At 33.4% G+C, this 25,007-nt stretch overlaps 1 long non-coding RNA gene and 1 pseudogene across 1 annotated transcript; one reads left to right on the top strand and one right to left on the bottom strand.

Annotated features, from left to right (window-relative positions):
* The first annotated feature begins 496 nt into the window (after positions 1-496).
* Positions 497-4,292, top strand: LOC110703450. The gene is made up of 2 exons (XR_002507675.1): positions 497-803; positions 1,363-4,292. It is a non-coding gene; the product is annotated as an uncharacterized LOC110703450 (long non-coding RNA).
* A 6,836-nt stretch (positions 4,293-11,128) lies between these two features.
* On the bottom strand, positions 11,129-22,187 carry LOC110703141 (annotated as a pseudogene).
* Positions 22,188-25,007: the final 2,820 nt, after the last annotated feature.

Below are 25,007 nucleotides of genomic sequence, written 5' to 3'. Positions count from 1 at the left end.
TGTAAACAAGATAAATGAAAAACAACTTTTTGATGCAGCAGGCTGCCAGGCCACACCATGTGACAGGGTTACTTGAGTTTTTCAGTTAGGGGTTACTTGAATTTGTTCAGTTAGGGGTTACTTGAGGGGTTCGGACATGGTGTACGCGAGGGATTCACTCGGTTAAGGATTACTCAGTCACGGGTTACTCAAGAGGCTAAACTCTATTGGAATTTTCACGGTTAAACTCTATTGGAATTTTCTCCGAAAAAAGTCAACAAGCACATCAAAATCGTGTTGACTTGTTCAAATACACTCAAATGCATTTGAACAAAAATAAGCTTCATAAGTCCTCGTTTATGTGTACTTAAACAAAACCTATGAATATAGATTGACATTCGTCACCTTACATTTAAACGCAAGTCATCGTCAATAAATGTCATCCTACACGTGTCATCATCAACTTGCGTAACAGTATTAGAGGATTTATTCTAAGATCGCCTAAACAAACCACCTGATCAAACGCAGATTCATTTGAAATATGTGCAATGTTACTTAACCTTTACTAATTTATTTATTTATTTTTTTGTTTTTGTGGGCTCCCATTTCAGCTGGACTCTGAGCGGCCGTCCCTGGGTACAACCCCCCTGCTCTCCACAAGTAGTTTTCCGGATGATAGAGGGATTGAGGAATTCAGGGAACCTGTCAATTGTATAAGGTATCCTTTACTAGATGAGAATCTGATGGATGAAAGAGGTTGGCCTCTACCAGGGGACTACGGGGGAGGTAGAACATTTACAACTCCTCATTCCAACTTCATGCAGGTAAAACGTCAGTTTATTTATACATACTTGATCTTCAGTCTTCATTTACACTTTGTTTGGATTGAAAGAAATGAAGGGAAAAGAAAGGAAGGAAAATGAGGGAACTAGTATCTCTCATTTGGATAGTAGAAGTGGAAGGAAGGGAATTGAAGAGAAAAGAAATGGAGAGATTAAATATCTCCAACAATGGAGAGATTTACAGTTTGTTTGGATAAAGAAAGAGGAAGGAAAAGAAGGGGACGGAGGAGAAGAGGAGGGGAGGGAAGAAGGATGAGTTTTCCTTCCAAATCTCTCCATTGTTAGAGGGATCAATTTCTCTCTCCTCCAATTCCCTCCCTTCCTCATTTGCTATCCAAATAAAAGGTACTATATCTCTCCATTTTCCTTTCCTTCCTTTCCCTCCATTTCCTGAAAATAAATCTTTCTTCCCTCCCCTTCCCTTCCTTCCCTTCTCCTCCCTCCCCTTCTTTCCCTCCCCTCATATCTATCCAAACACATTGGAAGTATATATCTTGATTTCCTTCTGCTTCATTTACATTATTGCTCCCTATTATGCCAGTCAAACGGGGGGGCATCCAACGGACAAGTCCCAAACTCAACTGATCACCCTACCCAAAGGAAAAAGGTAAGTCTATTTATGCATACATTCACAAATAAAAAAAAAAACAAATTATTGTTATGAAATATTTGTGGATATTCATTATCCTCCTTTGTATCATTGCGGAACAATCTAGATCTAGAATTATCCAATCAAACCCTAATATATTGTATGTATATATACACCTTATCATATGAAATAATATACACAGATTTATTCTCTCCTCAATTATTCTCTTATTCCCTTTATTTTACAATACGTTATCAGCACCAAATCTAACCAAATGATCATAATATCAAGGGAAGTCTTAGATTGTTAATCTCGATATTGGCAATCAAAGTAACCGTAAAATTCAATACGATGGACTCGTTTGATTGATTAACCGCAAATATTAATGCTGCCAAAGGTACGCTTATTTCTGTTTTTGACGACATGCTAAAATCATATTCTAGTAGTTATACACCTTTTGTATGTAAGCCACAATTAGAATTTAGAATTAGATTATTGATGATTAATCGATTGAATGATTTACCTAGAGTATTAGATCTGATAGTCAAAGGTCCACATATGATTTATTGTTTTATCAATTAATTTGTTTTGAATAATTTCTTGATTGATAATAATTTCTTAAGTGATAGTATCCTTGAAGATAAAATTTTGGATCAGATTTAATTTAGGCAATATTATATGCTGACAATGGTTTTCATCCATTCAAATTGCATAATTAATAATAATAATGACCATTACGCCTCCTCATAATCTATGTATGTTTGTTGTTTCTTTTGCCAGAGTATATTATATAGTTAAGCACCAATTTCATCTACTATATCTAATTGGATCCATGTTTAAGATTAAATAGTTTATATATATATATTAGTCCGTGTCGCTTGCCTTTAGCCTCATATTAGACAATGTTTATTTACTGTATTTGTTTGGTATCTTTCAAATCATGTCATGATTTTGATGATAGGATTGACATAATCTTAGTGATAATATCTTTTTATTATCTTCCTTAATTATCTCCTATAAACTAGATGTACATATATTGTTGCCACCATTACTCCCTAGATTGACATTGACTTATATTCTCAAGCTTTATGAAGGAAATCATCAATAAAACATTCTCTACACTTGTATCCTATGTTGTTCGTACTTGATTATTCTTTAATTCACACACATGTATCATGAACTATATCCCAACACTGTTGCAATTATTAATCCTTTATGGATGTCATTATGTGTCAATTTTATTCTATGTCTAATGACTCGTGATGGCTACTTATGGCTACTTAGCATTGCTCTCATGATCTTATGTACCTGATGTGGTTAATTATTCGATTTGTTTATAATTCTACCATGTATGCAGTAGCATTATACTTATAGTACTCTATTAAACCTATTACTTTCATTCATGATTATGTGATTGGAGAGAGAGAAATGATTGAAAAAAAAAATTAGATAAATAAAACCGAGCAAGTATATTGTTTGCGGAATAGATGGTTTTATAAGCATGATTAAGTTATTATATGATGTTTCTTATATATGACATCAGATTCTTATATATGATAATTAATTATAATGGTTAATAACCATGACACCGCTATTATATGAGATACTTATGATTTACTTTGAAGTGGATAATAAGACAAGGAGTGTATTACTAGTAATTTTATTTCCTTAAGTATAATATGAAAACATACATGTACATGATGACTTACAAATGTCCAACAATAGTTTCTATGGTATGTTGTTGGCTATATTATCCTCCGTAAGCAAAACCAATGTATGTAAAGTGAAAATAAATACATAAATAAATACTTTGAACAATCGATATATTATTATATGGTCTTTGAGTGGATATCCTTAATTCCAACTTTGGGTTAAAAGTGGAGATCCTTGATCCCAACTAGACTATTAGCTCATTCCCAGAAGTAAATGAGCAATCTCAAGATTGAAACAATAATAATAATAATATAAGCATGTTTGCATGATGTTATTTTGATATAATTCATTGGAAATTCATGAGAATTACCAAAACGATTACATATATTAGCTATTTGAGCAAGAAATAGTGTTATGAGTTCAAGAAATTACCCTTATACCAGCCAAATGTAAGGGCATCGCCAGAGAATGAGGCCCAGATGAACTCACCAAGTAAACCAGAAACACGATCTAAGGTGCCAGAGTCTCGGTCTAGGCTCCGAAAACAATTGTTGGATGGTGGTGAGAGTGTCCAGAGTGACGATCACAGGGAACCTTTCAATAATGCAAGGTTAGTGCTGAATGACGTTTTGATTGGTGGAACACTTGAGAATTATGGAGAAGGTGACGTTTTGATTGGTGGAACACTTGAGAATTATGGAGAAGGTGCAAGATTACAAAGGGAACCTGTCAATCGTGCAAGGTTTCCTCTTCTGGATGAAGCTTTGATTGCTGAAAGAGGTTGGCGTCTACCTACAGATAATGGGGGAGGTAAAAGCTTAACAGTTAGTCAAACTGGAATTGCATCCCGGGGCTTCCCAATTTCTAGTACTGCATCTACTACTCTCCAGACAGGGTCAAAACTCAAGCAGGTAATACGTCAGTTTGAACATACTCTTCAGTCGTTATTTAAATGGGCTAAGTAGCCTAACTGTGAGTAACACTTTCTGTACAAGTAACTGTATTTGCAAGGTCATTTTTGTGTACGAGTAGGACACAAATCTCATCTGTTGGCTATAGCTTTCACATCCTTCTGCTTAATAGTGGAATATTGTACTCCTTTATATGGCTGTTTATCTTTTGATGGTATGTATCTGTGTTGTGTATGGCGTACTTGGTTTGTGTACAACTAGGACATTTAGGCCCCGTTTGTTTTGGTGTAAATGTTTTAATGAAGAATGATTTTCCGATTTTTCTTTGTTTGGTTTGTGAAGGGGTGGCGGAAAATTGCATCCTTAATGATGGAAAACATTTTCCTTCACAAAACAAGGGAGAACTTCAAATTAGATTCCTTCACAATCATTAAGAACACAATCATTAAGGAATAACAAGTACAGAAGGAATCAGAATCACATTAAAAACACTTCAATATCTGTTTTTCTCTTTAGGTTTTTGATTTCAATATATTTACACTGGTAGTGTAGAACTTTTGGTTTTGAAATGCAATCTTGCTCGAGTTTTCGAGAAAGTTCGGACTGGGTCAGATCTATAGAACTATTAGAAGCAAGCAAGCTAATGCTGGTTTTAAATTTGCTTCATTTTGCCACTCAAAGTATCAACAACCTTAAAAATCTGTATGCTCTAATTTTAAAAGCAGGTTCTTACTTGAACTTGTTGCAACTTCAACGAGGAATATGTACAGAGAGATGGGTTCTTTATTTGGTGTAGGTAAGTGAGGAATATATAATAGAGAGGGAAATTTTGGAAAATATATGAAAATATGATGGTTCTGGTAAGTTTTATTGCTTTTTTGTCTGTCAAAAAAAAAAAAAAAAGATTTATTGCTTTTTTGGAAGAATAGATAATCAATGAAGCCACAAACTTTGAGTACAATATTCTTGATAAACTCTTGACAGATTTAAACAAGAAACTTGGTACTACTATGAATATATGATCTTTAAATTCAACTTTCAGCAAGGCATAACTCATGGGGCCTGAAGAATTTACTGATACATCATAGTGGTTTTGTTTTAGCTCATAGATTCTTATTTATTCCATATGTGCCCTTCACTAAAGCCAACACTAAGTGCCTCTTTCATCAAGAAACAAATTTTCTGATCTTATGAGCTTAATGTTGTGATAATATCTTCTCTGTTGCCTTAGCTTTGGAATACATTCCATAAAAAAGGCGCTTCTTTCTTTAAGAAAGCAACATCCGTTCCAAGAGACAAGCAGATCAATTTTAGCACCAAGAATGCAAAGATGACTCTGAGAAATGACACTCCACATCATCATTGATATCACTTGCCAACTTATCACTCCAAGAAAGGTTAGTATTATTTATGCACTTCAACGATTAGAGACGAGGATTTGGTTGATTTTGGAAAAATGGTATATTTCAGTTTCTTGAGGTAGCTAGAGTGAAATAAAAACAAGAACCGTAATTGCATAAAGGCGGTTAATATTATATACACTCCTCTTATGAATATTGCCATTTGATTTGTAGTTATATCTTGGATACTATACTCTCTAAGTTTTAGAGTTCATTTAAATTTAAGCTATTGGTTAAACTCCATAAATAAGCTATGATTCAGATACATTTATTATTGCCGTCTTTTTGCAGCAAATTGTATAATAATGCATTGAGCTTGCGAGAAGATTGAGGATCTTCTCGTGAGCCCTTCACGAGACAAACTTTTAATACTTGGCGCTTGATGATACCTTGTTTCCCTGTACAAGCTGCTAGTTGGTTTTTTTTCCCCTATGTTTCAGCTGTACAATTATGAATGATTTGCAGAAGTCGGAAACTGGTATGTTTTTGTATTAAAGAGGGGCAATCATATCATCTTAATTGAGCACCCTAATACTGTGTGTTTCCTGTTTTCATTAGTATTTGTTTCAACATATTATACTCACTACAGTTGATACACACAACTATGTACTCCCACAAGATTATATCATTAAGCCTCCCATATATGGCTAGAATTATCTTTTAATCTCTCACCTGACATAGGATTACAGGAGCCTGTAGAGAAATTGTCTCACATTAACTATCATGAGACGTTGTAAATTGGTGAGAACTATGTCATGTATTGTTCAGCCCTAAAGAAACTTAGAATGAGAGCAAGTAGTGATTTTACTAGAATCTTTGGAATTACTGGTTTGCATCATGATGAGGTCACTCATGATAAAGAGAAATAAGGTCTTTCACAATGATGCGCCTTAACAGGACTAACACTTTGTTTGGATAGGAAGAAATGGTAGGAAAAGAAAAGAAGAGAAATGGAGGAGGACAAAATCTCTTGTTTGGGTAAAAGACTGGGGGAAGGAAGGGGAAGGAGAGGGAGGGATCCATTTTCCCTTTCTCTCTAATAACCATAATCTCTCCAAAATTGGAGAGATTTGGAGGGAAAATGGAGCTCACCTCCCCCTCCCTTTCTTTTCCCTTCCCTTCCTCCATTTTCTCTCCCCTTCTTTTCCTTCCTTCTTTGCTATCCAAACAAAGCGTTAAAGGAGCAATGACTAAATGAGCAATGCCTAAATGAGCAATGCCTAGGAAAGGCTAAAGACTAATTTTAAGCCAAAAGATGGTGTTATGATCTCCCCTTCAACCCTGGTAAAATATGTTCCAATCAGCTCAGCATTACCAAGTTGTTGCCCAAGCTGAATTTGATGTAATAGACAGAACCTTAATTCCTCTATATTGTGATGATCAAGCTGCTCTTTTCTTTCGTGGCCAAATATCAAGTTGTTCCTAACAGATTAAAGACTTGGATTGCCACTTTGTTTGTTAATGTATAGTTAATTAGTTATTGGTATATGCTGAAAGGGTTATGACTTGTTTGTATGTATGTGAATTGTGAATACCTTAGAAACATGTACAGAAGATATCAAAATTATATGTAGGTGCCATTTGGCTATACTATATTAATGAAGTCCCTTTTCTTTTTGTCTAAAAAAAATAATCACAATTTTAAAACTCCATTTGCACCACCACAAAAAAAAAAAAAAAAAAAAAAAAAAAAAAAAAGACTAACAATTCTTGGTGTATGGTGTCTGTTGCTGCATTTGGTTTTGAAGGTAAATAGAATTGAGGTTGATGAGCAATTAAGGTCTTGTACTTTTGTGTTCCATTTCTCTTGTGCTACTTGCATAATATTCAATCATGTTAGCTATGTGGTATTGTTTAGCAATTAGATCATGTATTAGATCATGTATTAAGCCAAAATTTTGACAATTCACAATCCCTTGTCAACTAGATCTAATATGCAATTAAGTTTGCTATCTTGGGACATCAATTCAATCTAAAACAAACAACATGCCATCATCAATTCAATCAATTTAATCACACAATTATCATCAAATTTATCTCAAATAACTCAATTAACCATAACAAAGCTTCACTCAACACCTAGTAGAAGGAAATCTACTCAAACATGATTAACAAAGCAATTAATAAAGCATAAAGAGAAGAGAGAGTAAGAAATGCTCATTGATATAAAATGGAGATCTTCAAATCATCAAATTCCTCCTTTGACTATCCAAAATCCATGAAAACCATTGTTTTTCTCACTTTCTCTCTCCAAAATTTGAGAGTTTATCTCTCTAAAAACCTAAAACTAACCTAAAAACTACTAAAATATGAAATCCCCCCTCTAAAATGAGCAAAAAAACTATTTATAGCCCTTACTAAATTGCCTAAGAAGCTCCGCAAAAAGTCGAGCAGCGCGTAGAGGAGCGGGCGCTCCAATTTCGTGCACAGGCGCTCCTAGCTGTAGCAAAATATGGCAGAATCGTTCCGGAAAGTTTGGAGCGGGCGCTCCTCACAGGTGTGTGCCCGATGCTCAGCTTCAAATGAGCATGTCTCCCACGTTTTACATCGGAATTGGGCGTATGACCTGTTGCTGGAGAGCTCTCGAGATAAGCTTTCATCTCCAATTAAAATCGCCCCAAAATGTTTTGTAGATCAAAAGATATAGGAGTTTGAAGTATGATCTTTGCAAATCAAGTGCACATTTCTTCATTACTTGTTCTTTTATGTTTTATATTTCTTCAATCTTGAGCAATGAACTTATCCAAGTGTTCCTAAACATAAGAGTAAACCAATAACGTTTAATTTAATGTCATAAGCCACCAAAATATGCAAGAAAAGCCAAAATTGAGCAATAACGACATTTCACACACAAACATGACAAATGTAGTAAAACGTTATTAAAACCAAGTAAAAAGATAGAAAAACTATGAAAAACTAACTAGAAAACTCCTAAAAATAGAGACATAAATTACACTTATCACTGATATACTCTATTGGCTAGATGATATCCACTATTGGCTATATCATATCATGGCGGGATGATATCCTCTATTGGCTATATGATATCATCCAACCATGATATCATCGATCCAACCAATGGAGGATATAAAAAACCCGCTAGACTAACGAAACATTTGGTCAATTCGGACTGACGCAATATCTTCTCATATTAATATTATAATGAACGTTTATCAAATTGAAAATGAACATTCATCAAATTGAAAATGAACATTCATCAAATTGAAAATGAACATTCATCAAAAATAATTTTCACTAAGAAATAAATATATAATTCTATAATCCTACGAAATATGTGAACTTATCCACAAATAAATTAGGACATTTATACTCTGTTTACAAGGTTTTTTATGTCCAATAATTTTGTAATCTAATCATTCTATTAATCAACATGAAATCTTCTAAAATGAACATTTACGATATATTAAATTTACTAGCCAAAATTCACCGAGTAACAATTTAATGCACAAATAAGTAATTTTAATTTAGTAACCGATTTAATTTCAACTATCCAATATTCAAACATTATAAACACTTATGTATTGTCGCATTCTTTTTTTTTTATCTTTGAAATACTCTTCTCCATTCTACAAAATAGTACAAATGATAGTAGACTCTAATTATTTTTGAGCAACAATAAGTATAAAGACTTTTTTGTGAAGAACTACCTTATACATTACAGTTTAAATTTTGTGAAAAACTACCTTATTAAAAAGATGTTATAAAAAAAACCCTTATAAACACTAAATCTTGTAAGAAACTACCTTATAAAACACATAATGTTGTAAGAAGCTACCTCGTGTCGGATTATTGCATTGAATAAGAGACTTTGAATGACCCATTTTCAATCATTTTTTCTCATTTTTCCCACCCAATTTCTCCATAGCCCCTTATAACTAGGGGTGTTCAGATTCGGGTACTTGATTTTTCAACCAGGTACCCGCATTTTCGAGTAGTTGAAAAACCGGTCCATGATCCAACCCGAAAAACTCGAGTACCCGGGATTTAGGTACCCAAATTTCAAAGGTTGGGCTATAGGGTACCCGAATCTTTTTTTTTAATTTTTTTTCTTTTTTCTTTTTTGTGTTGTTGCCTACTGCCATCTATACTATATACTAAAGTAATCATCGGAGGGACACTTGACATGATTTTGTGTTAAATTTTCCCTCCAAAAAGCTCTACTTAAAAAAAATCTATTAAAAAAAATTAAAATTCTTTTAAAAATAGACATTAATATATTCAACTTTCAAAAAAAAAAGTGTTACAAAAGTGATTTAATTTCAAATAACTTTATTTTAATTAAGTACTAGATGTAAGCCCGTGCGATGCACGGTTTTTAAATATTTCATTTTGTATATTTTTTTGTAATTTCTTAATATTTTTTGTTTTTATTTTCTATTCTCTTATTTTAACATTAATTTAAGGTAAAATATTTTGTTAACTTTTAAATTATTCTTATTCAAATTTTATGTATATATAGAACTTGAATATATAAATTGAAATAAATATTATCTCATTCGTCAGATAGTTAGATAAAATCATTAAATCAAAATATATTTTTAAATTTCTAATTATTTATTAAAATAATACTTCGTATAAATCCTAATGTAAAAGATAATATAAAAGATTATTTTTGTTTTTTTTTCATATTTTAAATCTTAAATTACTATTTTTTGTTTTCAATTCTCAAATTTCATTTGTTAATTTTTTCTTAAATGGCGATTGAAAATTAAAATTCTAAATTAATATATAAGTCTAATTTTTCATTGGTCGAAATATTACTTTTGCTAATGTGGCGTGGGATGCACGAATTTTTATATACATTTTGTATATAAATATTTTTTTTTGGTGATCTCTTAATTTTTTTCTTGCATTATAAGTTTTAAAATTTTGTATGAAAGTATCATATCATCAGATATTTACATAAAACCATTAACATCAAATGATAATTTATATTTTTTAAATATTAAAATATAATTTTTACTTTTTTAAATAATATAAATCCTAATATCTAAAGATAATTTTTAGTTTTTTATTTTTTTATTTTTTTTGACAACAGATAATTTTTAGTTTTTGAACAAATAAAAATGATAAAATTTAGTGTTCTTAAATAAATGAAATCCTAATAAATTACTATTAGTCATTTTTACCTACGTGGCAAAAATTTAAAATTTCATTCGTCACTTTTGTTTAGGTGGCGAGTGATTTTTTTTTAATTCTAAAATAAAATAGAAATCTAATTTTTAATTGGTCGAAAATATACTTTTTCTTATGTGGCGCTCCCAAGATAATTTTTAGTTTTGGAACAAATAAAAATGATAAAATTTAGTGTTCTTAAATAAATAAAATCCTAATAAATTACTATTCGTTGTTTTTACCTACATGGCAAAAATTTAAAATTTCATTTCATCACTTTTGTTTAGGTGGCGAGTGATTTTTTTTAACTCTTAAATAAAATAGAAATCTAATTTTTGATTAGTCGAAAATATACCTTTTCTTATGTGGCGCTCCCAATGCTCTCCAAAAATGCCTACTTTATTTATATATATATTAGATTAGATTATTATTATTAGTAGTAGTAAATCATACTTTATAAATTCGTGCATTGCACGGGGCCAAAACTAGTTATGAAATAAACACAAGACTTAATCTAATTCAATGGAAATAATAATAATAATAATAATAATAATAATAATAATAATAATAATAATAATAATAATAATAATAATAATAATAATAATAACACAATAAGAATTAAACAGTACAATTACACTTTTCAAAGTTGGGCTGCATTCTTGAAAGCCATGCCAAATACAAATTCACTAATTCAGCACCAATTTCCCGGGCTGCATTCTTGAAAGCCATGACAAATGCATTACCATGTACTGCCCCAATTCGATGCATCCCTGTCACCCCAACATTTGACACTTTATCTTCTTCTTGTGTTAGATAAGCACACAGAAGAGGCTTCATTCTTGCCCCTTTCTCTCTCAATGCATCCATCACGAAGTAGCAGAATTTGTTTAATGCTTGAGGATATCCTAATAGCTTGGTGTCTGTAGAATCTTCGAGTTTAACCCACCTGAATTTCCCCCCACTTCTTATTCTTATGGTTATATAGCTGTGCTTCCTTGTCTTAGAACAGCTCGCTGTACCTTCACTACGTTCTGCATTCCAACCCTCAACTGATCCAAGTCATTCATTGACAGGGCATCATAAGCAACCCCAAATTGCTTAGAAGCACAAGAACCAGCAAACCTGATGAACAATTCCAAAAGGGCAGCAACCCCATATACCACATCTGCAGCAGAAACCCTTGATCTATACCCATGAAGCTGCATAAAACTTCTGTAATAGAAATCAGTAATCCCATATTCAGGCATAAACTACTCAAACTCATCCTTCATTTTCGGCTTAACATCAATATTCATGTATTGAAACTTCTGTTGGAAGTCAATAAGTGCAAACCCCATCTTAGCCAAGAGAAGCTTAATCTTCTGCATCCCATTGTCACTCCAAGCCTTCATCTTTGTTGCAATGTAAGAAGAATGCAGCATTTAATCAAATAAATTCCACTCCCTCAACAACATCAACCTTGGCTCATCCTCATATGCTAACCTAGATGAATCAGGAGAACGAATTTTAGTCCCATCTTTCAGAGTTACTAAGGTAAAAGCATCCAAATTCCCAACACTATTGATATGCTGCTCCAGCTCCATAACCCCTTCTTGGCACCTCTAGCAGTGGTCAGCCTCTCATGTCTCATGAACAACCTGATCAGTTATCGACACACAAGCTAACCATAGCTGCTCATTCGTGTTTTTCCTCAAGGAATGCGATAAATCATACATCAAACACCCAGATGGCTTACCATGAAATGTACCTATCTGATAATACTGTCTTTTCAACTTCCTGAAAAGCTTATCTGGCTGAAGCTTCTTCTTCAATCCGAAACCCTCCTCTTCTTCCGATTCAACCCGGCCTCATCGCCATTCTCGCTCCCCTTTTCATCACTCTCTGTTATTTCGGATGATATACTACAAGAGGGGGGGTGAATTGTAGTATGTTCCTAGTGCCTACTTTTCGCGGAATATAAAACTGATTGCTGTTAGGAACTTAGACAATGCAAAGCGGATTTTACGAGGAAACCATCCAGGGCCCAACTGGAAGTAAAACCTCGACCCTCCAAGGGATTTCAAGCCAAACCAATCCACTATAATAGGGCAAACACCAAGTTACAAACCTATTAAGTGACAGACCTTTACTCACAAGTTCCTGACTAAACTTGCTACACGATAAGACCCTATCTTACCCAATCTAAGTCCCAAACTTAGATTCACTCAGCACTCCCAAAGTGCCTACACTCGGCCTCTCATTAGAAGCTCATTCGGCTTCACCCTAGAAGCTTACACATTGCACTCTTACAATACAATATTATAAAAACGAGAATCCTCACGAACTCTCACACCCCAATACATAAAACACTCAAAACCCTTTTTCCCAATTACAAGATCTCAAAGAATAACTCTAAATACATACCAATGAATAAAGAGATAAAACTAATATGCTGGACACTTCAAGATCTATCTGGAACTTACTGGACGAACTGTAACTGGAACCTGACTGGAACTTCGACCTGGAGGTTTGACTTAGCTTCGTGGTGAAGGATGAAACCATTAAGCACGACCACTAAGCTTCATCAGCCTCAACTTTGAATGAATACATATGAGCATATTTATAGTACACCCAAATTATTCTTTTCGTAAAAGATAAGTTTTATTAAAAGATAGAAATAAAAGATATTTTCCAAAAATAAGTTTTCCATAAATATATCTTTTGTTAAGAATATATTCAATCAATAATAATAAGATATATTTACCATAAAATCAGATTTTATCTAAATCTTATATTTTCCAAATATACTAATATATCTTTTAACAAAAGATATACTTACCATATCCTTTTACAAAAGATATACTTGCCATATCTTTTTATAAAACATATACTTAACTTATCTTTTTACAAAAGATATATTTACCATATCTTTCAACAAAAGATGTACTTGCCATAAAATTAGATTTTATTTAAAACTTATTTTACTGAAAATACTTTCCAAAAATAACTTATCTTTTTCCAAAAGGGATTTATTAGAAAATAAATATTTTTATTCTGTAAAACCAAATCCCTAAAAGATATGCACGTATTAGGTAAATATTTATATCATTAGATTCGACCTGCGACCTTTAACGACGTGCAGACCTAAGTTCCGATTAGGTTCTGGAACTCTGACAGTCTCTGAGTTCCTTGAGTTCCTGACAAGTCAGTAACTCTAATTTCATTGACTATCATGAGTTCACCTTGGTTCTTTAGACTTGTTCCAGACTGACTTTTATGTCCAACATACTTACATGAATCCTAGAGCGACATACTTCGATTTCTCCGTCTTCATGTTGTTTCTTTGAAACACTTGTTCTGGAATCTTGTAGTATTGATGTATTCTATATCTCGGGGCAAGTTCCTGTTAGGGAACTTAGATAGTTCTTTTTAGAGAACTAAGCACCTGTTAGGGAACTCTTCATGTACCTGTTAGGGAACATAGAACTCTTCATGTACCTATTAGGGAACATGCTCCGGCTTTCGTGGGAAAGCCTGCCGAAAGAACCTTCTGGATCTTGTTAGAGAATACCTTCAGGTTCCTTCGTGGTTTGGTTCTCATGAGAGAACCTGCTTTAGGTTCATTCATTCTCTCTTGTTCCTCTTGAAGTCTTCTACGTTCCAACCCATTGACTTCACCTAAGTCAGTTCCTGTCTTCCCATAAACACTTCATAGTTCCTTAGCCATCATCATGCTTATCAACCATAACACTCATCATTGTTATTGTTCTTCTATTTCTTATCATATATTGCTTAAGTTCCTTATATACATAATTGTCATTTCTCAGGTTCCTTGTATCCTGTTCCAAGTATAACTTGTTCTTTCTATGCACGACTTAACAAACACATTAGATAGATAATCATCATTAGTTTACAATCATCAAAACCTAATTACTCAACAATTTCCCCCTTTTTGATGATGACAAACTAATGATGCTTATCACACATTAAAGGATAAATCGTTGTACATTTATTCCCCCTTAGTCTTTCAAGGAAATAACATTTAGAACAAGTTAGGAACATACACAGGAACATCAGGAACATACACAGGCACTTCACATAGTTAGAAACTTAGCAATACACATCCTTATCGATATATATATATACTTTCAAAGATCATGTTGTAAGAACTTTAGACTTAACTAATACATACCATAAGCATCATACATATTCTTCCCCCTTTTGTCTTTATCAAAAAGGGTATTGTTCCACAAGTTTGTTTTCCGTAAACTACACACAAATAAAGTCATATGTCACACCTACCACCATATAATAAGTATATATATAATGGTTAAACACTTGTTGTTCCTAAAAGTCTCAAGGTACTCACTTTTCAAACTGGATACTATTTCCACACTAATTTCCAACTCACAATCCAAAGGCCCAACTTCAAAACCCTTAATTGAACTTGACAAATAAGAAGTTAAAAATCAAGTAAAGAACAGAGCTAAAAAGTTAGAAATGGATTGCATAAATAGGCAAATGAAAGCGCAAGCTCAAAGGATATTTAAAGAAACATATGGAACAAAATAAGTAGAGGGAACATGAAGTGGAATTTGTGCTCTTCATTTAGACCTTTTGAGATGATAAGGTTCACCACATTTGTTCTTCATTTCATACTCTTGAACCTCCTACTAAACACAACACATATTCATCTTGCTAATTGATAACCAAGTTCCCTTACTTCAACTACCAACTTCTTTGAGAAACATTCTGCTTACTGGAACTTAAACAGATGTCAGCTTGATAGTCAAGTTCCTTCAACGTATAATGTTGCTCCTTCACTAGCTAGCTTACCAAGTATACGAGTACATGACATCAACATAGTCAATATTCTTCATATTTAGAAATCTAGGAAATTAAATATTGGATCACCCTTCTTCTTCTTCTTTTTTTTTTTTTTTTTTTTAACATAGGGTGTCATTACACAGATTTTGCATGCTTTCCTAGAATAACACATTTTAAATCAATGAAGAAAATACTTACTCATACACTTGAGTTCCACAACCAGCTTTGAACCATTTTGATTTCTTGGTTCCTACCTTATTCCCCCTGAGTTCCTTATCATTCTTCTTCCTTTTCAAGTGCTTACTTCTTTTCTTTTTCTTCAACTTCCCCCTCAACATGTAATCACCATTCTTCACGTTTCATTGATCCATAAAAATATTATGAACAAACTTAGAGCACATGGGAATTAAGAATAAGAAGTATGGCTATATGAAAAGATAAGGAAATAGGGTCGATAGAATCTTCGAATATATGAAAATATGAAATAAGTATAGCGCAACACGGACACTCAACTAAAAGTTGTAGAATAATGTTGCATTCGAAGAAATATGGTGTGGATACTTGAAAGTTGGCTAATATATAGGTTAGTTCCCTCTGAAATTTAAACGGGTGAGATACAAACGGTCTGGGAACTTACCTGTCTTGTTCCATCAAAGTTTCTTCCATTGTTCCTTTGGCAACTTAGGAACTTCGTGTTTGACAGCACCCATAGTTCTATTATGAGACCTCTAATACTTTTAGGCAAGTGAGTATGTCTTTTACAACACAAGAACTAAGTGTGACACATAAACAATAAGCGCACATTCTTTACTTCAAGTTTAACATGCATAGGAACCCCAACTTGACATAACTTAAGGGAAAAATACTTTATACTCATGTTATGTTTCATCAAGTCTTGTTCCATTAAGCAATATACAAGAATATGACAAGTCAAGACAAAACCATAAGAGAATCCATTCACAAATTCACATATTGCATTCATACCAAAAAAATATTTCAATTCAATTCATCTAATGCCGACATGTGAAAAGGAACTTATATCTTATGTAGTTTATAACCAGTAAAAATATAACTTTTAAAACATTGGTTGACATGATGGCTTACCTTGGAGTTCTTGAAGTGGTTGTTTTGTTCCTTGATGATCTCAAATCTAATATGAACTTCCACTTCTAACTCAAGTTCCATAGTCAATGGCTAATGCTTACAAATATATTTTCTCATCATAGAATCATCAAAAACCAATGCACAATGGCTCGTTAGTTGTACTAAAAATATAATCAATGTAAATAAGTACAACTAGTACCTTAGTCCATCTTGAAAACAAAAATTGACAATTTTAAAGCTCAATTTTCAAGAAGGAACTTGGATAGCAATCTATCCTAGAGTATGTTCCACATAAACATCTATGACAAAAAGTTATACAAAAGACATCCATGACATCCATGTGGTACAACTCTAATCCCATATAAACAGCAAGATAAAATAATATTCAATTACCTTCAAGTCTAGCTATACGAGCAACAAGTTCCTGAAAAACAATACATACCTTTGTATTGGTTGTTTCCTATAAGAACCAACATGGCCTTGTTCCAATCACGTGCCTTACTCAACAAGCTTTTTCCAGAACACCCTTTTTAATCTCCGACCCTTTTTAGGTGTTCTAGAATAGGTTCAGGATGTAACAAACACCTTCTTCCTTTTAAGCTCATTGAGTTCTTGTTACACACCTAACCTTCAAGCTCCATCCTCAAATGCTTCAATATCTTGAGGCTCGGTCTTAGTTACATATGCATATAAGACACTGTAGCTCCATAGTTTGTTGAGATTTTGCTGGTCGGAACAAATATTATCTCAGTTTTGGAACTTCGTTGGAACTTGCTTTCTTGTATTGAGTTCATTAAACTTTACTGCATGAGTTGGAACTTAACATCTAAAAGTTCCTCAACATGTGTAGCTAGCCCTTGCTATTATCCTTAGTGACATATTTCTTTATTAGGAACTCAGTTAGTTTTACAAGAATTTGTGAGTTCATCTTTTATAACCTGCTTGATGAGAACAAACCTGTTAGTCTCAAAATATGTTCACTTTTTGCACATCAAACATGATAGTGTAAACTCTTTTTGTTTTACTGATCTAGGCGTTTATGGGTAATCGCCTTGGCATCAAACATCCCTAAGTGGAACATAGGGTGTCTTGTTAATCAAAGATCTATTGCTTCAGTGTTGATGATGTAGTAAGAGACATTGAAAACTATTCCAAAGAACCCGCAAAGACCATTAGCATATAACTTTGTTCTCTTCATGTCTTTCATGATTCAAAGTTGGAAACTTGTTGTCAATCTTGTGTTCCTACTACAAACATCAAACATGACTGGAACTAGGTTCCATTGTTAGATCCATAACTTCATAAATAATGAACATTTAGCAACAAACCATGTGATAGAAAAGACTTTCAACAAACAGTTCATCATCTCTTCTATTAAGAAAAGTAACCAAGTGTCCATTTGCGTTCATTACTTATAAACAAGACATATCTTTCAATTAGTCTCTTAATATCACATGATAAACAAATCCATATCACTGAGATCCAACGGATTAGTGTTGCTTACCATCTACCCGAGGTTAAAAGAGAATATAACATGTTTTAATCCTCATGCTTCTCAGTTTTTACCTGTTTGGAACTTACGTATACATATACCTATTATCAAGTTCCTACTAGGTTTATCAAGCATAAAAAGATTAACATGTTTACAGTTTGAAGCATAGAATTATTTTGTAAAACATCTAGAGTTCCAAGCATTTAAAACACCAAAATGTGCATCAAAAACTCGACAAGAAAAATGTTCACAATGGTATAGGAACTTGACTTACTAACCACTGGTTATGCAACAATTTTACCTTATGTGTTAGTCTTATAAGTCAAAGTTATTCCATTGTAGGTTTATAGCAGAAAATATCTTGATTTAACAATCATCATCCCTTTGGAACCTCGCTGTCGAGATACTACGAGTTCCTTCCTACTATGCACCTTCAACTGTTCATGTTCCTATTGATATCAGGTTGGAACATGCCCTTCTAGTCCTTTTGACCATTGTATCTTGGGTAGAGGAACGTGTTGGTTTAATCTCAAATTCTTCAAAACCTTGTCAAAGTTCCTCAAATATTCATTCTGAAGATATACCTGAAAAATCAAAACCCAAGAGAATTCTTTTGTGCTTTCAAAAGGATAGTAGGTTAGTCAAGAGAGATAGATAAAATCTAAAGCATAAAAGTATTGAAACATAAAGTTCCAGTAAGAATACTCCCTTTTGGATGTCGTTCCATAAACGTAATTATGGATCTCCAACACGTAGTCAAAGATAGTCATCTTAACTCATCATCCTTCATAAGAGTCTGCTACAGGAATTTATGCTTGGTTCCAAAGAACTTTGAACAATAGGAACTTGACTGGAACTTGCATAAGAAGCTGAACAGGAACTTGTACACTAACTCTTATAGCACCTTGATATAGAAGCTTTGTTATTCCTGTATCCTAAATCTATTTTATCAATTCAAGTTCATTAAGTTTCAACTAGTTAAGCACCAAGTTCCTAACGAAATAAAATTTTATGCACCGATTTATCTCAATGGACAAACCTACAAAACAATCATTAACAACCAACACCAAACTAGAAGAGAAGTTAGTTTGTCATGATATATGCTATAAGCTTTAAAACAACTTCTCTTTTACATCCATTCACAAATACCACCTTGGAAATATGTACTTGAATTTCAACAGGAATCTGTGAAGGATTAAGATATATACCAAAAGAAAATGACCAATATTTACATAGATAAGTATAGGCGACTTACACACTTTTCCATATTGTCGCTTCACCTACAAACCTTCTTATAAAGGCTCTCTAGTGAGAGGAACTTGCACATAATTCCTTATATACAAACAACCAAAGTATCATCATTATTAATAGGTTGTCTCCACTCACATAGCCTGCAAAATCATTCACCTTTTGGCTTTGGTTACCCAATATATATTGGGTACCTTCTTGTTAGTAATAGTCGTCAATAACCCATAATTAAAACAACTACGATTAAGCCAACTATCTTTACTAACAATAAACATCACGTGTTTACATAATAAATATTCAGAATAATAAAAACACATGATAAGGTCATTCTTTGGCAAATATTCAAAATATTCGTTTATTACCTTGCCTAAAGAATTAAGTTTCCATTCAAGGGTAGTCCAGGTTCCAAAAGACCAAATATGCATAATTCTAAACAACAAGTACCTTAAACTATTTCCAGTAAACAGATTCTTTATTAATAAATCAATTTATAAATCTGAAAAAAAGATTTTTAGATACACTCAAATCAGATCTGAGGTTACACAAAATTGATTTAAAAACATTAATAATAAAATCAACAATTTAACTAAAAATACCGCAAGGAACTCGCACACATAATAACATGCATATAACAAAGAATTCAAAGACGAAACACTTACCTCAAAGATGTTGACCTTTGAATTACTTCTGCTTGACAAGAAGATTTTGGTCTTAATGTGGAGTTGGGAACATTCTCGGGCTGAGTTCCAATTGTTGCATTTCTCGTAGATATACATCCTAGCCTGGAACTTGCTCCTCGGGGTTACCCGGTTTTATCTAGAGCATTGGCTCTGATACCAATTGTTATTTCGGATGATATACTACAAGAGGGGGGGTGAATTGTAGTATGTTCCTAGTGCCTACTTTTCGCGGAATATAAAACTGATTGCTGTTAGGAACTTAGACAATGCAAAGCGGATTTTACGAGGAAACCATCCAGGGCCCAACTGGAAGTAAAACCTCGACCCTCCAAGGGATTTCAAGCCAAACCAATCCACTATAATAGGGCAAACACCAAGTTACAAACCTATTAAGTGACAGACCTTTACTCACAAGTTCCTGACTAAACTTGCTACACGATAAGACCCTATCTTACCCAATCTAAGTCCCAAACTTAGATTCACTCAGCACTCCCAAAGTGCCTACACTCGGCCTCTCATTAGAAGCTCATTCGGCTTCACCCTAGAAGCTTACACATTGCACTCTTACAATACAATATTATAAAAACGAGAATCCTCACGAACTCTCACACCCCAATACATAAAACACTCAAAACCCTTTTTCCCAATTACAAGATCTCAAAGAATAACTCTAAATACATACCAATGAATAAAGAGATAAAACTAATATGCTGGACACTTCAAGATCTATCTGGAACTTACTGGACGAACTGTAACTGGAACCTGACTGGAACTTCGACCTGGAGGTTTGACTTAGCTTCGTGGTGAAGGATGAAACCATTAAGCACGACCACTAAGCTTCATCAGCCTCAACTTTGAATGAATACATATGAGCATATTTATAGTACACCCAAATTATTCTTTTCGTAAAAGATAAGTTTTATTAAAAGATAGAAATAAAAGATATTTTCCAAAAATAAGTTTTCCATAAATATATCTTTTGTTAAGAATATATTCAATCAATAATAATAAGATATATTTACCATAAAATCAGATTTTATCTAAATCTTATATTTTCCAAATATACTAATATATCTTTTAACAAAAGATATACTTACCATATCCTTTTACAAAAGATATACTTGCCATATCTTTTTATAAAACATATACTTAACTTATCTTTTTACAAAAGATATATTTACCATATCTTTCAACAAAAGATGTACTTGCCATAAAATTAGATTTTATTTAAAACTTATTTTACTGAAAATACTTTCCAAAAATAACTTATCTTTTTCCAAAAGGGATTTATTAGAAAATAAATATTTTTATTCTGTAAAACCAAATCCCTAAAAGATATGCACGTATTAGGTAAATATTTATATCATTAGATTCGACCTGCGACCTTTAACGACGTGCAGACCTAAGTTCCGATTAGGTTCTGGAACTCTGACAGTCTCTGAGTTCCTTGAGTTCCTGACAAGTCAGTAACTCTAATTTCATTGACTATCATGAGTTCACCTTGGTTCTTTAGACTTGTTCCAGACTGACTTTTATGTCCAACATACTTACATGAATCCTAGAGCGACATACTTCGATTTCTCCGTCTTCATGTTGTTTCTTTGAAACACTTGTTCTGGAATCTTGTAGTATTGATGTATTCTATATCTCGGGGCAAGTTCCTGTTAGGGAACTTAGATAGTTCTTTTTAGAGAACTAAGCACCTGTTAGGGAACTCTTCATGTACCTGTTAGGGAACATAGAACTCTTCATGTACCTATTAGGGAACATGCTCCGGCTTTCGTGGGAAAGCCTGCCGAAAGAACCTTCTGGATCTTGTTAGAGAATACCTTCAGGTTCCTTCGTGGTTTGGTTCTCATGAGAGAACCTGCTTTAGGTTCATTCATTCTCTCTTGTTCCTCTTGAAGTCTTCTACGTTCCAACCCATTGACTTCACCTAAGTCAGTTCCTGTCTTCCCATAAACACTTCATAGTTCCTTAGCCATCATCATGCTTATCAACCATAACACTCATCATTGTTATTGTTCTTCTATTTCTTATCATATATTGCTTAAGTTCCTTATATACATAATTGTCATTTCTCAGGTTCCTTGTATCCTGTTCCAAGTATAACTTGTTCTTTCTATGCACGACTTAACAAACACATTAGATAGATAATCATCATTAGTTTACAATCATCAAAACCTAATTACTCAACACTCTCACTATCGTTCAGCCTCTCATCTTCATCACTCCCCTCCCCCTTTTCATCACCACTATTCAAATCACTCACATTAGCCAACTGCCAAATATCGAAATCATAAGTCAAATCAGCCTTTTCCTCATCATCCATAGTATTGATAGATATTATTTTTTAGATAATATTTGTTGGATATATTTGTATATATTTCGTATAATTATCTTATTAGATTCCTAACGTGATTAGGATGAGCTTGTAACATTATATAAAGTGATCAATGGTACACACTCCAAATTTGAGGAGTTTTCCCGAATATCTAACATGGTATCACAGCTTTAGGTTACGATCTTAGTTTTATTTTCTTAATTTTTCCTTGCTTCCGCTACACCAAACTGTCGCCCACCCTTCTTCTTCACTGTTTCTTTAATCTAGCTTGCAACTATGACTAAAGATGGCGAATCGTCACCTCCTCCACCGCCAACTCCACCTTCACCCGGCCCTCGCGGTCAATAATATCAAGAATGTGATCCTGATTACCCTTGACTACACAAACGTCCATTATTTCACTTGGGTTGAGTTGTTTGAGAATCATGCTTGTGCATATAACGTTCTTGACCATATCGATCCCAAGACTAAGAAACCAACTGACATCTCCAATGCTCTTTGGACTCGTCTAGATGCGATAGTTAAGCACTGGATTTATGGAACGATTTCTGTTGATCTGCTCAACACTGTACTGTCTAGGAAAGCTACTGCTCAGCAAATTTGGGATCGTATCAAGGATATTTTTCAAGACAACAAGAGTACAAGGGCGGTATACCTTGAAAATCAATTTAATACTCTTCATCTTGATAATTTTGCCAATGTTACTTCGTTCTGTCAACAATTGAAAAGCATTGCTGATCAATTATCCAACCTTGATCAACCCGTTTCTGATCAGAAATTGGTTCTTCGATTGGTTGCGGGTTTGCACAAAACTGATTTTGATACGGTGGCCACCATGATAGCTCAGTCGGATCCCTTGCCATCGTTCAACACAGCCCGTTCACGATTATTATAGGAAGAAACCCGCCGGAATATCGAGTCCTCACCAGCACCATCTTCGTTTGTTGCTCAATCTGGCCAGCAGGCCGAGCCCTCACAGCAACAGCCGCAGCAATCGCCCGCCGGCAGGGGCAGTGGCACTGCTGGAAAGGGACGCGACGGCGGTGGGAGGGGGCGCGGTAAAGGCCATTGTAATACCTCATATTTTAATGTATTTTTATAAAGTATTTAAGTATTAATAAAATGTATTGTTAAGGGCTCAGGTATTTTAATTAAATATTTTAAAGGGTTAATATAAGGTTTTATAAAAGTAAAATATATTTTGGACTAAACATTTGTTAATTATTGGGCAATGTAAATTATTTCTACATACTCTTATTGGAATAACTCATTCCAAAACTCATAACTTAAACCCACATTTTTATAAGCCCAAATTTAACCCTACACTCTTTACTCTATAAATACCCCACAAATCCCCAGAAATTTCCCACATAAAAAGGTTAGTCTTATTTTCTTTCTCCTTTGTTTTATTAATTTGTGTAATTATAGTTATTGATTTATGGGTTTCGATTGTTTGAAATTAATTTAATTAGTATCAAATTGTATTTTGATGATCAAACTTTATAATTTCAGATTTTATAAATGTCATAATTTTCAGATTTTGTAATTTTTATAACCTAGTGTTTTAATTATTGAAAATCATGATTTTAGGGTTTTTATGAACAATTAATTTAGGGCTTTTATAGTAATGATGTTTTGAAATTTTGGTGATTATAACTACTGATTAGTTTAACTTAATTCCAGATTATTTTGAACACGTAAATTCGTGTTTTAATATTTAGATTTCTGTTCGTTAATAATAATCCCGTTTTAATCCCGATCAGGTTCTGAACTCATCCGATTTTGATAAAAAAAAAAAGTAGTGTTTTCCATGTGGAAACAACGTTCTAAGAAAGACTCACTACCACCACCCTCTCCTGGCCAAATTCAACCTCTAAATACGATTTTCGGGCAGTTTTTGATTTTTAACGAAGTTTTTTTTTATGCTTTAAATTTTATCCTTGAGTTTAAAAGGGGTAAGAGATAATTTAATGTTTCTATGGATAATTTAAGTATAAAGATATATTTTGATGACATTTTAAAGGGTTTTTGATTAGTTTAAAATGCTGGAATTTTATTTAAAGTAGTATAATTGTGATTTTAATAAAAGGGTGTGATTATCTATTAAAAAAGGAGTTTAATTAGGGGTTTTTTTAAAAATAATTTTCAGATTATTTTAAGTAGTCTAAAGTAAATTTAAGTTGCTGGAAATTGTGTATACAAGGAGAATTAATATAGTATTATTGTCCCTTTATGTAGGAGACTTGATTCGGGAATTGTTGTAGTGTAGTCGGCTACTTTAAGGGCTTAATTGAGGTAGAATTAAAAAGGGTTCAACATTAAATAATATGTGATCACTAAGTATTCAAGAATTAAATTGGTATGTTTGTTTGATTGATTAATTATTGTTGATTGAATTATTATGCTTTGAAAGTCATCACCAAGTCTATAATACGTAAATAACGTAAAGTGAAAGAGATTACGCACCAAAACTCTTGGAACGTATATACCTTTAGTATGAACATAAGGGGGGAGTTATGTGACTTTATATTTGATCATAATTTCTAATGGAGTACAGGACGCTGTACATTCCTTTTTATTATTATTATGCGTTGGAATTCCGCCACCTGGCCTACCTCAATTTATTTGGGGGAGGTAGAGTTGGAAACCCGTTCGATGCGTGATCAACGCTAAATAAATTATTTAGTGGTCTAGTTGAGAAGTCTTGTTGAATCTTGTGTGTGCTTGTAAGCAGGTGCATTGAGGTAAGTGTGTGTTGATAGGTGAAAGCATGTTAGTGTGTTTATTTACGCTTATGTACTCAGCTTTGCTGATTGTGTGTGT

The sequence above is a fragment of the Chenopodium quinoa genome, unplaced genomic scaffold (assembly GCF_001683475.1).
Source record: "Chenopodium quinoa cultivar QQ74 unplaced genomic scaffold, ASM168347v1, whole genome shotgun sequence".
In the NCBI taxonomy this organism is placed as follows: Eukaryota; Viridiplantae; Streptophyta; class Magnoliopsida; order Caryophyllales; family Amaranthaceae; genus Chenopodium; species Chenopodium quinoa.
Note: the sequence above shows the minus strand (reverse complement) of the source record. Positions and strands in the feature narration are given on the sequence as shown.